At 56.0% G+C, this 12,533-nt stretch overlaps 1 protein-coding gene across 1 annotated transcript in view; it reads left to right on the forward strand.

The window, feature by feature from the left end:
- The window catches only part of DLGAP2 (DLG associated protein 2), a gene marked incomplete at its 3' end in the record, with an annotated part of 448,164 nt that overhangs the window by 328,055 nt on the left and 107,576 nt on the right, over window positions 1–12,533 (forward strand). The window contains exon 3 of the mRNA XM_080710521.1: window positions 11,176–11,241. The remainder of the gene's footprint in view (window positions 1–11,175; window positions 11,242–12,533) is intronic.

Raw genomic sequence — 12,533 nt, forward strand, 5'->3', positions numbered from 1 at the left:
TGAAAGCCATGTTTTGAGACTAGCGGGGTCTAAAGGTGTTGTAAATCCAGAAGTGGTGCCACTTCATGCCTCTGTTCTCTTACAAGGAATGCGGGCATGGGGGCACACATCAATACTCCAGTACTTAGGAGGCTGAGACAGGAGGATTGCAGGTTCAAGGCCAGCCTCCACAACTTAGCGAGACCCTGTTTCAAAATGAAAAATAAAATAGGGCTAGGGTAGACCTTGGAGGTAGAATGTTCCTGGATTCAATTCCCAGTACCATACACAGTACTACTACTAGTAGTAGTAGTAGTAATAATAATAATAATTGAAAACAGTCATAGAAACTCAAAGAAGATATAGAGGAGGAGTCCGGCACTATCAGGATGAAGCTGAGACAGCTATAGTCTTGACACAACACACTGGTGCCTTTGGTTCATGGACTCTTACGGGAGATCTGTGAAACACCAAGCCAGCCTCCCTGCCTGAGCGTCGGAGGAGGGGTCACAGGTCCGGAGGGGTCTGAGCTTCTGCTTCCTTCGAGCCCCAGCCCCGGGGGAGGGGGAGAGTTCACTGCTGTGCCTGGTCTCTCCTGGAGTGCAGGTCAGGTTTGCTCCAGGGCCTTGCCGTACCACTGGCCAGCCGCCCTGTGGGGACTGTGTTTTGCCACCTTGGCTGCAATGTCAATAAGGAGATATAATCTTAAGTGTGTGTGAGAATGAGTGCGTTGTGGGCGACAATTAAACGTTTACACCAGGCATTGCCATGGTCTTTTTCATGGAGCTGTCGGGAATCAGGTGGACATTTGAGAAGGCGCCTTGACAGGAAGTTTCAGAAATGAGCTTGAAAACTGGGATGGTTTTTGTACAGGGCCTTGTCATCTTTCTGAAAATTATATATTTTTTGCCTTCCTTTTCTCTCATCTTGCCAGATAATTATGATAAGCTTTTCAGGACAATGTGGATAAGGTGGATTAGCCAGACCTGCTCTCTGCTATAAATGCAGTTAATGAATTGCAGAGGGTTTTTTTACATCGTTTTTTCCACCTTAGAGGCCAGGCAGGATTTATCTATTATTCAAATGTGGAAAATGTTTTTAAAAGCAGTCATGCATATTCAGCGTTCGTGGAAAACCAGTCGCGAGAGAAAAGCGCAGCACGCTTTATACAAGACACAACAGGAGAAGCAGCTCTACAAGCGCCATACTTGATCAGACCACGTTCTGATGGGCCAGACAGTGAGTGAAGGAGGAAGAGGCTGGGCCCGCGGTCAGCGGCCGAGGGGGCTCCTGGGCCACACTCCTTCGGAGCGCGGGGGCCAGAGCACCCGGCGCCACCGGCGTCCAGGCACGGGGGCTTCCCGGGGCCGGGCGGGGCCGGAGCACCTCCCCCTCAGTGGAGCCAGCTTCCCGCCTCGGCGCAGTCCTCTCCCCAGTGAGTCTGCTCTCTGTGGGTCTCCATGTGCCAGCACCGCCTTCCTGACTTGCCGGGCCTTCACCGTGGAAGGGATGGCACGTGGTAGACCCCTTCCGGCCCCCCTGGGTTCCCGTGGGGAAGACAGGAGGTGTGAGGAGTGTGCCCTTCTCACTGCATCCTTTAACCTTCGGCAGGACGGGGTTGTGCCTTGAGTTGCTCTCACAAATTGTCCCATCTGGAGCCTGCCTCTGCCTGGATTTGAGAGGCAGGTCACATCTGATCTCTGGCTCTGTTATTTAGAAATGGCCCTGTGTTGTGCAAGATGTCCGTCCACTCGACACAGGACCGAGTCGGCCAGCCTTGGGGAGGGAGAGCTCTCGGCAGGGTTGTCTGCTCTGTGTGTTCAAGACCAGGGCTGCGCCACGCGCTTGCTATCGTGGGGCACGGCTCACAGAAGTGTCTCCGGCCCCTGAGCCTCCCAGGAGCCGCGAGGACGGCAGAATGTTTCTCTCCTCTTAACGTCCAGCCCTGGACAACATCTGAGAGCTTCATGCCAAGCAGGATGAGGCAGCCAGGGTTTTTTTATGGCAGTGTGATTGCTGAGGGAACAGGCTCTGCAGTGAGCCGGCCGTGGCATCGGCCTTTATGTCCCACCCGGCAGTGAAGTGTGAGTCTTGCCGCCGGGGTCCTGGGGGCCCTGCAGGTGGAAGCCTGTCCGGCCTCCAAAACTTTGTCTTCACCCACAGAAGCCAGCAATGCCGAGGCTGGCCTCTGTGGGGAGAGGAACCGAGACTGCCCAGCTGACGCAGCAGGGCACAGTCGTTCCTGTGGACTTTCAGGTCGAGAACTACGAAATTTGTTAAGCTAAAATCGATCTAGGATCGAGGGCTTTAAAATGAACTGCGGCCCTGGAGCTACTGTAAAACGCCCGGCCTGCTCGGCGGCTGCGTGTGAACTCGGTGCGTGATGTATGTAAAAGGAGAAGAATGGGGCTGCGGGCGTGATTTGTCAATGAGTAATAGGTAACCCGCTCCGTCTGTCATTTCCTAACAAATGCTACTCGCTTTTATTAATATCCAAAGTGAAATAGATGAATAAGGGCTAGGCCCAGGGATATAGATCAAAATTCAGTTGTGTGGCTAAGTAGCACTGAAAGTGGGCATTCACAAAGACCTGGGGCAGAAAACAGCCAGCCACAAATCACGTTTCTGAAGTTGGTTTCCTTTAGAAATTGAGCACAAATCACAGTATTTTAGCCAGAAAATACTTTAGTATAGGGATTTTTATAGTGAATTCTACATGTAATTGGTTGAGTTTATTCAGTTCTGTCTGACAGCTGCGTGAGTGTAAGTTTTAAAGAGTGTCGCTGAAGTCAAATCTGTGTTTAGGTGGGGCCAGCCTGTGAAGCCATCGCCCACCCACTCAGGGAAAGGCTCCCCTGGGCGGCCAGCCGGGGCTGCACAAGTACGTGACGTTGTGCTCAGACAGATGGTAGACCCAGAAGGTCCCCCTGCCTCCGCTGCCACCATGAACAGTGGCACCTCAGGGCTGTTCAGGGTCCAGCATCCCTGGGAGGGCCCAGTGTCCAGCATCAAAAGGAGACCCCAGTGTCCAGCATCCCTGGGAGGGCCCAGTGTCCAGCATCAAAGGGAGACCCCAGTGTCCAGCATCCCACGGAGGCCCCAGTGTCCAGGATCCCAGGGAAGGTCCAGTGTCCAGCATTCCAGGGAGAGTCCAGTGTCCAGGATCCCAGAGAGAGCCCAGTGTCCAGCATCCCAGGGAAGGTCCAGTGTCTAGCATCAGAGGGCTGTTCAGTGTCCAGCACCAGAGGGCTGTTCAGTGTTCAGCATCAGAGGACTGTTCTGTGTCCAGCACCAGAGGGAAAGTCCAGTGTCCAGCATCACAGAGAAGGCCCAGTGTCAAGCACCAGAGGGGTGTTCAGTGTCCAGTATCAGAAGGCTGTTTGGTGTCCAGCATCAGAGGGCTGTTCAGTGTCCAGCATCAGAGGGAAAGTCCAGTGTCCAGCATCACAGGGAGGGCCCAGTGTCCAGCATCAGAGGACTGTCCGGTGTCCAGCATCAGAGGGTTGTTCGGTGTCCAGCACCAGAGGGCTGTTCAGTGTCCAGCACTAAAGGGCTGTTCGGTATCTACCATCAGAGGGCTATTTGGTGTCCAGCACCAGAGGGAAAGTCCAGTGTCCAGTATCACAGGGAGAGTCCAATGTCCAGCATCCCAGGGAGGGCCCAGTGCCAAGCATCAGAGGGCTGTTCAGTGTCCAGCACCAGAAGGCTGTTCGGTGTCCAGCATCAGAGGGAAAGTCCAGCGTCCAACATCTCAGGGAAGGCCCAGTGTCCAGCATCAGAGGACTATTGGATGTCCAGCACCAGAGCACTGTTAGGTGTCCAGCATCAGAGGGAAAGTCCAATGTCCAGCATCCCAGGAAGGGCCCAGTGTCCAGCATCAGAAGGCTGTTCAGTGTCCAACATCACAGAGAGAGTCTAGTGTCCAGCATCACAGAAAGAGTCTAGTGTCCAGCATCACAGGGAAAGTTCAGTGTCTAGCATCAGAGGGCTGTTTGGTGTCCAGCACCGGAGGACTGTTCAGTGTCCAGCACCAGAGGGCTGCTCAGTGTTTAGCATCAGAGGGACAGTCCAATGTCCAGCATCCCAGGGAGGGCCCAGTGTCTCGCATCAAAGGGCTGTTCAGTGTCCAGCATCACAGAGAGAGTCTCGTGTCCACCATCACAGGGAAAGCTCCATGTCCATCACCACAGGGCTCCCAAGTGTCCAGCACACAGGCCTGGCTTGATGTCCCACCTTCCTGCCAGGTTCACAAGTCTGGCCTCTTCTCCCTCAGTGCAGAGAGCACCCTCTGCCCCTGGCAGGATCCGGAATGTGGCGGCAGGCGTGGACCCTGTGAGACTTCCTGGGATCCGTTTCCCGTGCACACCAATGAACTTGGCAGTCGGTATCCCCAGGAACTCCACCATCAGTCAGCTGAGGGCATAGCCAGGGGTGGTGGGGGCTCCAGGAGACAGGTGAGCAGCTGACTCCAGAGCGCAACAGGGAAGCGTGTGGACCACGGAGCCAGATGGACGCTCCAGGCTCCGCTCAACCCCACACCTGCCAAGCGGCCCCAGGACGTGGAGTGGTCACACCGCTTCCCGACGCACTCCTCACTCGCAGGTTGACACCATAGCATTGTGTAATATGCTGGCAACTTGCATTCCCTGCCCCGAGGTTATAGCTGCAGTCAGTGGCAGGGATGTGCCAATAGCCAGTTGACTGTCGAGGGACAGACAGGGTCGGAGGGAGGGCAGAGGTCCTGGGGTCAGGGGGCCTGGTGAGTTCTGACACAGTGACCATATCATGACTTCCTTCTGACCCCATTCTCGGGACACCAGTAGAACCTCCCAGACAGAATGGGCAGGCGGCTTCAGCGATCTCTGCCCCACAAGTCCTGTGAGCAGCTGGCGGTTGTGCCCCTCAGAGCTGACCCAAAGCCACCCTTCCAGAGACTCCAGGGCCCCATCTCCCCTAGCAGATGTCCCCTGGATCCCCAGCGAGTGTCGATGTTGGGAAGTGGGTTCCACAGGGCATGAGCCTCTGCCTGAAGCCTGAGTGCGGTGTGCTCTGCTGGGCCGGAGCTGCCCTGGGCCCGGGCACCGCTGAGCTCCTGACTCCAGGTCTGCACAGGTGGTGCTGGAGGCAGACGGGATGGATAAGGAACATCCTCGCGGGTTTCTTCCCAGCCTTCCCCCCGCCATTCTGTGCAGGAGATAAGTACATGCAGGCCCCATCAGAGAAAGACGAGGCCGTACACTTATCACTATCCGTGTCCATTCTGGAGCACTCCCTCGCAGTAGTAAAAGAATTCAGATGTTGGCTGTACTGGATGCTGCTGAAGGCCAAATGCTTTCATGATTCCCTTTGAACCTACAAAAGGCAGATGGGCTGGTTGAAGACTTGGAAAGCAGTAGGGGAAATGGAACGCAGCCACAGTGCCTCCAACCAGACAGTCTGTGTAAGCACCTTGGTAAATTTCCTCCAGTCTTTTTTTTTTCCCAAAACAAAATCCAGATCATAAAGTACCTAACATTTGCATATAACTTTTCTCACATAACATTACTCTGGGAGATTCTAAAACACTTAAAATCTCTCTATCATATGCTGCTATAATTGTATGGTAATTTATTTAACCATTCTCCTTTAATGAACCTTTGAAAATCAAGGCTTGTCGTTAAAAAAAACAAAAGAGAAAAGCAGAGCTTGACAATTTTAAAGCCATTTGCCCTAAACCCAGAACAGGTGCACGGAGACTCAGAGCTCGTGGGACCCGCCACACCAGCACCTACCTCCGCCCAGTACGAGGTAAAGACAGCGCGTCAGTACAGTCAGGACTGCTGGAGTTAGCACTGCTCCTTTTCACGTTGAAGTGCCTGAAAATGTTCTCTGCAGAAAGCAGGCTGTGTAACAAAGAAAAGGAGGGGGCATGGCAGCTAGGCGGATCCAGCCCCCCCCCCGCCCTGTAATGGGCCAGGAGCCCGACGGAAGGACGGACTCACGGCTCCCGCCCTCGGCTTCCACACCCAGGATGCTGGCCACAGCCTGCTCAGGGGTGAGGTGGATGGCCCAGGGAGCAAAGTAGGGGCTCCACAGATGGCTCGCTCACCCCCCAGAGCTGGCGACCTGCGGCTCACCTGTGGATACGTTAAGGGGTCGCTTCACCCAGCGGAGGGAGCAGGAGTCTCTGGTGGGAGGGAGGCAGGGGCACCTGCGTCTTCTAGAACCTCCTTAGGGGTGGAAGGCAAGACTTAGCCAGTAGAAATACAGCCCAGTCACAGCTGAGCCTCAGAAGACAGTGGATGTGGCACGGAACAGACAATACTAAAAGCTACAGACCTCGCCCTGCGTGCCTACCTGGACCTCCCCAACCTGGTAATGCAATGTGATTCTCCCCGAGGTCAGGGCTGGCTGTCCAGAACCGTCCATCTGGGCCTGGCAGACTGTCAAGAGGTGGAGATGCGCAAGCCACTAGCTCAGAAGGCGCGCTGCCACTCCGTGACACGCCCTTCCTGCCGCCGTTAATGCGGTGCGCTCCGTGTTCATGTGACGGACACATCTTTAAGGCATCTCTGGTCTAAACCCTTATTAAACACTGATGGCAGGGCACAGGATGTAATCTTGTGTGAGTTGGGGATTTAGATTTGAAACATATTATATAAAATATAATTAGTGTCACTTTTCAAGTGAATAATGTTCAAGTTTAATGGAATTTGTTTCAAAGCCTTCACATATGTTTTTTTTAAGTGTGCCTTTTTACTTCAGCACTTTCTTTTTTTTTTTTTTTTTTTTTTTTTTTAAATTTATTTTTTATTGGTGCAGTGTATTTACACATCATAGTGGTATAAAGAAAATACTTTTGTAGACATACATGCACATCTCGCCCAGTTAGCCCCTACCACGATCCCCACCCCATTCCCTCCCCATCCCTCCTTCCCACGCTTGGCTTACTGGTTGACATCTAGTATTATAACAATTTATACAATATTAACATTACTTCAGCACTTTCTAATCCACCTCAAGTGCATGCTGCTCTTAGTCACGCGGAACTCTCTGGAAGAGGGTCACGTGTGCATGCACAGTGGCGGTGATGGTGCGGGTGCGGTGGCGGCGTGAGCAGGTCGGGGCCCACGGCGCACCCTGGCGTGGTGGCCTCTGCTGTCTCCCACAGTGGGTACGTCTCTTCATGAGGAACCCGAGTGGGCTCTTTGCCCGGGCTATGTGGCCCTGAACTGTTGGCAATTCTGCAGACTTCAGGGGCGGCCTCTGTGAAGGCTCAGGCTTCTATCCGCTTGGAATTGGGAGCATTTCTGTGCTTAAGAGAAGAGCTGTTAGCCGCTGTGGCTGGCTGGCGGCGCAGCTGTGGCTGGGACGGAGGATGGGCCGGCGACACTCATCAACGCCATTGTCCCCGGAGAGCAGGAACGAGCCTTATTTAATCCTCCACAGCCCATCATCAGAGGCGCGGCCAGCACGTGCGCTCGGGTGTGCTGTCTTCAAGCTTTTGGGAACATGGAGAACCTAGAGGGGGTCGCGCTGCGGAGCTTGGTGTGGGCACTCGGCTTCCCTCCTTCCCACCTCTCTGCCTCTTTGTGGGAAGGTTTTCAGGGTGCCGCTGTCAGGTCCGGTTGGGGAAGGTCCTTGCACACTGCACACGGGCAGAGCCATTGGCAGTGGCGTAGGTCTGGGGTGCAGGGCAGAGGAGAGCGCGGGCTCAGTCCCAGCCAGGGACGCCTGCGCTGCGCTGCATGTCCTCGGGGGCTTCAGCCCACTTGCTGATACTCATGTTCCTCATTGGACACTGTCAGTGGCAGCCACCTGGCCCGTGGTTGAAGGGCTGAGTGTGAGGAAGCTCCTCTAGGACACTGTCTTTCTCCCTTTGAAAGTTTGAGTGGCGTACAATATCAAAAGAAGTCACCCCGGGCCAAGCAAGGCCACCCCCGTGCACCCCGTGGTGCGATGAGAGCCTGCATTTGATAAATGTGTCACAGAGCACTTCAGACTGTCTTGGTGAGCCCCTGGGGTTCAGGCGAGCAGGACAGCCATAACCCAAAGTGTGCACGGGACCCCAGAGATGGCCGGACAGGAACCCACTGAGATGTCTAGGTGGTGGAGCGAGCGTTCTGCTTAACTGTTGGCAGAATCTCGCCCCTTGGGCTGCGCCCACCTGCCCTGGATACGCCTCACCTGCAGCTCCTCACGGCTGCTGGATCGGCAAGAGGCACTTTGCACACACAGAGACCCACGCTGGCACCTGGACAGGCACCACAGCCGAGAACCACAAGAGAGGCCTCACTATAGCCCTCCCAGGCATGGGAGGGTTCCCGGGCTGCAGGCTCAGAGCACAGCCACGGCTAGACTCTGGACTGAGGACAAGTCAAAGTGAATTCCGAAAGCATGGCCGGCCGGGGAGCAGCGTGGGGAGACCCCACCAGGAGGTGTAGTGGCACGCCTCTGAGCTCGCGGGAATGGAGGGGTCCAGAGCTCTCAGTCTGAAGCACTTTTCTGTTTTGGGTGAGGAAACGGGATGGGAAGTTGAGTATGATGTGGGGTGTAGGCGCTGTTAACTGTGCAGCGCTGGTGACCCACATGCAAGCCCGCAGGCCCTGGAGAGTCTTCAGGTGTGGACAGCGGGAAACACATGCACGAGGTGCTGGTGGCCCTGAGCCAGGGTGTCAGAGCGTGGACACTGGGCTGCCATGTCCACACTGCCCACCGTGTGCCTCTCCGCTGGCTCTTCAGAGCTAAAGAGCCTGTCTACTCAGCCCTAGTGGGGAAAGGATTCTAGTGAACCCGTGGGTGCCCCTGTGCCCTCTGGTCCACGAGGGGCAGTTTGGGGCCCTGGACATTGCCTAATGGTCACTAAGTCTGGGGTCCCTGGGTGGCCCTTGCGTCTCCTTTACCGAGCTCATTCCTCAGAGGCCTGTCAGCACCCAAGGAGAGCGCCAGGAGGCTGGGCTGCTCAGTCTCTCGGGCTTCTATTTGGATGAGATTCTGGGACGGGGAGATGGTGGAGACACAAAATTTGGTTTTAAAACACAAAGCCGCATTGGGCAGGAGGGATCGTAGCCTCAGAGTGTGCAAAGCCGCTTGGGCAGGAGGGACCGTAGCCTCAGAGTGTGCAAAGCCGCTTGGGCAGGAGGGGCCACAGTCACTACACGCACCAATACTGGCTCTGAGATCCACTCCGTTGCCAGTGGTGGCAGCGCTGGGAGCCTTCTGTGCACCGACCCACTGCCCTGGCGCCTGCCCTTGGGAGCCTTGTCCGCGGTAGGCCGCTTCCTAAGTGGCACGTTTCGTTGTCTTGATGTGATCAAGGAGGAGGGAGGTAACTTACACAGCCAGTCTGAGACCCTGCTCCCCACGGGCTCTGCGTCCTCTGCACACCCACACACGCACGTGTGGGCTCAGGTTCGGTGCGGCCAGCCCAGCCACGTCCCTTCCCTGCGATGTCACAGTTAAGTCCAGTCTGCACTGCATGTGCCTTGCTGTGTGTCCGTGTCTCGCCCGAGGGAGCCTGAGGCCGTGGGTCTCAACTCCATCCTAAGCCACTGCCCTGGGCCTGGACAGGCGAGGACCTGCTGGTCTGTGCTCTCAGGTCACGCATAGTGCGGCCCTCGACTGACCAGCCGTCAGTGGGCTGCTCTTAGCAGGACATGCAACATAAAGTATGTAAAAAGTACTGTGTAAAGCTGGGCACGTCGGCCTAGACCAGTATTGTGAATGGATTCATAAAAGACACAACCAAGGCTGGGCATGGCGGTGCACGCTTGTAATCCCAAGACAGGAGGATCGCGGTTCACGAACAGCCTCAGCTATTTAGCAAGCCCCTTTGCAACTCAGTGAGATCCTGTTTCAGAAAAATAAAAAAGAAATACTAAAAAAGGGGGGGGGCTGGGGGTGTAGCTCAGAGATAGAATGCCCCTGGGCGCCATCTCTAGTACTGGGGAAACACACACACACACACACACACACACACACACACACACACACACACCCAGTTCACATGACCATCACATACAGTGCTCTGTAAAGGCCACTGCTAGGCAGTCCAGGGACCAGACCCACCTGGGGAGGTGTCCTGGCCCGTCCCCCAGCATCTCCCATGGCCTCCAACGCCCCCCTCCTAACCCCCAACTGACACACCGACGGTGCAGACACCTGTGTGCCGGGCTCCAGGGAGGTGGCCGCTCAGCAAGTGGCCCAGTCATGGCAGGCAGTGTGATCTCATGCAGGCTGGGGTGCCACAGCACCTCTGTCATGGAGACAGGAGAGCGGGCTGCTGCCTCGTGGCCCCCCAGAGCTGGCAGCCGTTCACACACCAGTCAGAACGGCCACTGAGCTCACAGGTGTGCCAAAGAGATACACACGTGAGTGCAGACACTTCCATTAGACACAGATCCCACATGTACTTACGCTTAGCTACCGTGATGTCCAAAGGTCCCCTCTGGAGCCCCCTCCCCCTGCAGGCCAACACTGCGCCCCGGCTGTAGCCTAGTGTGGCAGAGACCCCGGGCACAGCACCGTAGACAGTCCTGGGAGCACAGCACTGAGCCAAGGGCCACAACCCACTCCACATCGCCCCCCAGGGCCCAGCAGAACAAACGCAAGTCCACTGTTCCCTCCCACTGCAGGGAGGGCAGCGGGAAATGACCCAGCTCCCGGCCACACGACAACGCTGTGCTGACAGCTGCTGGGCTGGGCTGGAGTGAACTGCGACCAGCTCAGTGGCCAGGCTGACCTCCAGGAGAAGAGTCAGTGCCGTGGGCAGGAGGGCCCTGGCATGGACAATGGGGGACCCAGCGGCTGTAGCTCCACCTCAGGGAAGGAGGCGGGAGGTGCGTAGGCTTTGCAGGAGCAGGCGCCTTCCTGGCGACCAGGCTTCCTGGGGCTCCATGGGCCAAGGCACTGTAGCGGCCGTCTCAGGGCAGCCGTGTGATGCTAACAGCATTAGGACAGCGGGACCCGTGGGTGCTTCACCTCCGCCGAGCTGGCCCAGGTGGGCAGGCAGGTCTGCAAACACAGAGTTTATCAGAAAGCGACACTCCGTCCGCAGGGTATTGGCCCACAAGGCAGAGCCCTGAGCAGGGACATGTGGAAACACAGGAGTGTCTCCCGGGCATGAACTGTGTTGGGAGCAAGTCTTGCAAATGTGCATGGGTGGCTGCAGCTATGCCGGGACCACAGTAAAGAGTGACCTTGTTTCTGTCTTTGCAGAGGAAGAAGGTGGCGACCTGGCCCAGCCGGGCCTCAGCTTCCCGGGCCCAGCAGAGGACGAAATAGGTAGAGTATAGACGCGGCTCTGATCGTGCGGAACCAGACAGAGCCAGCGCCTGCATGCCGCACCCAGGGACACCCCCCCATACACACACAAAACATGCTTAGCATGTTGCCTTCAGAGTCCTCATGAGGGGTAGATTGATGGGGCCAGGCTTCTTTCAAAAAATCGTAGTTTACTGCCAGGCATGGTGGCACATGCCTGTAACCCTAGCATTGGGGAGGCTGAGACAGGAGGACCACGGTTTGCAGCCAGCCTCAGCTACTTAGTGAGGCCCTTTGCAACTCAGTGAGACCCTGTTTCAAAATAAAAAGAATTTTAAAAATAGGGGCTGGGAGTGTAACTCAGAGGTAGAATGCCCCTGGGTTCCATCCCCAGTACCCCCCCTCAAAAAAAAACAAACTTGTAGTTTAAACACTTTGAGGAGCAGAGGGCGTCCAGACCCGGGGTTGGCGGAGGCCGTCGTGAGCTAGTGGTGCAGGTCTCCAGGAGTGGAATGGTTCCTCCCTCTCCCACTCCTCCCCTAGACTCATTCTCAGTCACCCCAGGGAAGCCAGGCCTCCAAGGGAGGTTTTCCATGCAGCTCAGCTCCATCAGGAAGTGGCTGGCTCTCTTGTCTGGTCCAGCACACGCCAGCCTGGATGTAGAGTGAGGCCTGCCCACCTGTCCACTACAGGTCCCAAGCCGCAGACCCTCGTTCCCATTCCACCATGGACACCACGAGGCTGGCGCCACTTGGGGCATCGGGAGTTTGAGGTGGAAAGGGGCCACTCGTCTGTGAGATGTGAAATGTTGAAACAGTCTTTGGAAAGAAGCCCCGGTGCGGGGTCTTGCCCTCGTGGGCGCAGCAGTGCGGCTGACAGTCCTCAACGTCCTCTCCTGCCTCCACGGTGGGTTGTCACTGCCAGGGCCGGGTCTCAGCTGAGCTCCACTGCAATCTGAGCTCTAGTGAGTTCATTGCAGACCCGCAGCCAATGAAGCTGTTGCTCATTTGGTTGGCAGAGAATCCTGAGAACACACACGCGTGTGCAAGGATCCCATCCCATCTCCGCTTCCAACTCGTCTGGGTGTATATCCGTGTGAATTGCTGTGTCAGATGGTACTTCTATGCTCATTTTGGGGGCCCTCCCTGCGGTGTAGAGACAGATAGCATTCAGCAAGCTGTCCCCACAGCCGGGCTACATGCTGGTGGTTGGTGGGTGTCAGAATGAGAAGGAGGAGTCGGTTCTAGAAGCCTTGGAAAGAAGGATACACAGGGTTTGGTGAGCGCTGGCCACGGGAGCTCCCAGCTTGTTAT

Source organism: Muscardinus avellanarius, assembly GCF_963383645.1.
Source record: "Muscardinus avellanarius genome assembly, chromosome: 14".
Lineage (NCBI taxonomy): Eukaryota > Metazoa > Chordata > Mammalia > Rodentia > Gliridae > Muscardinus > Muscardinus avellanarius.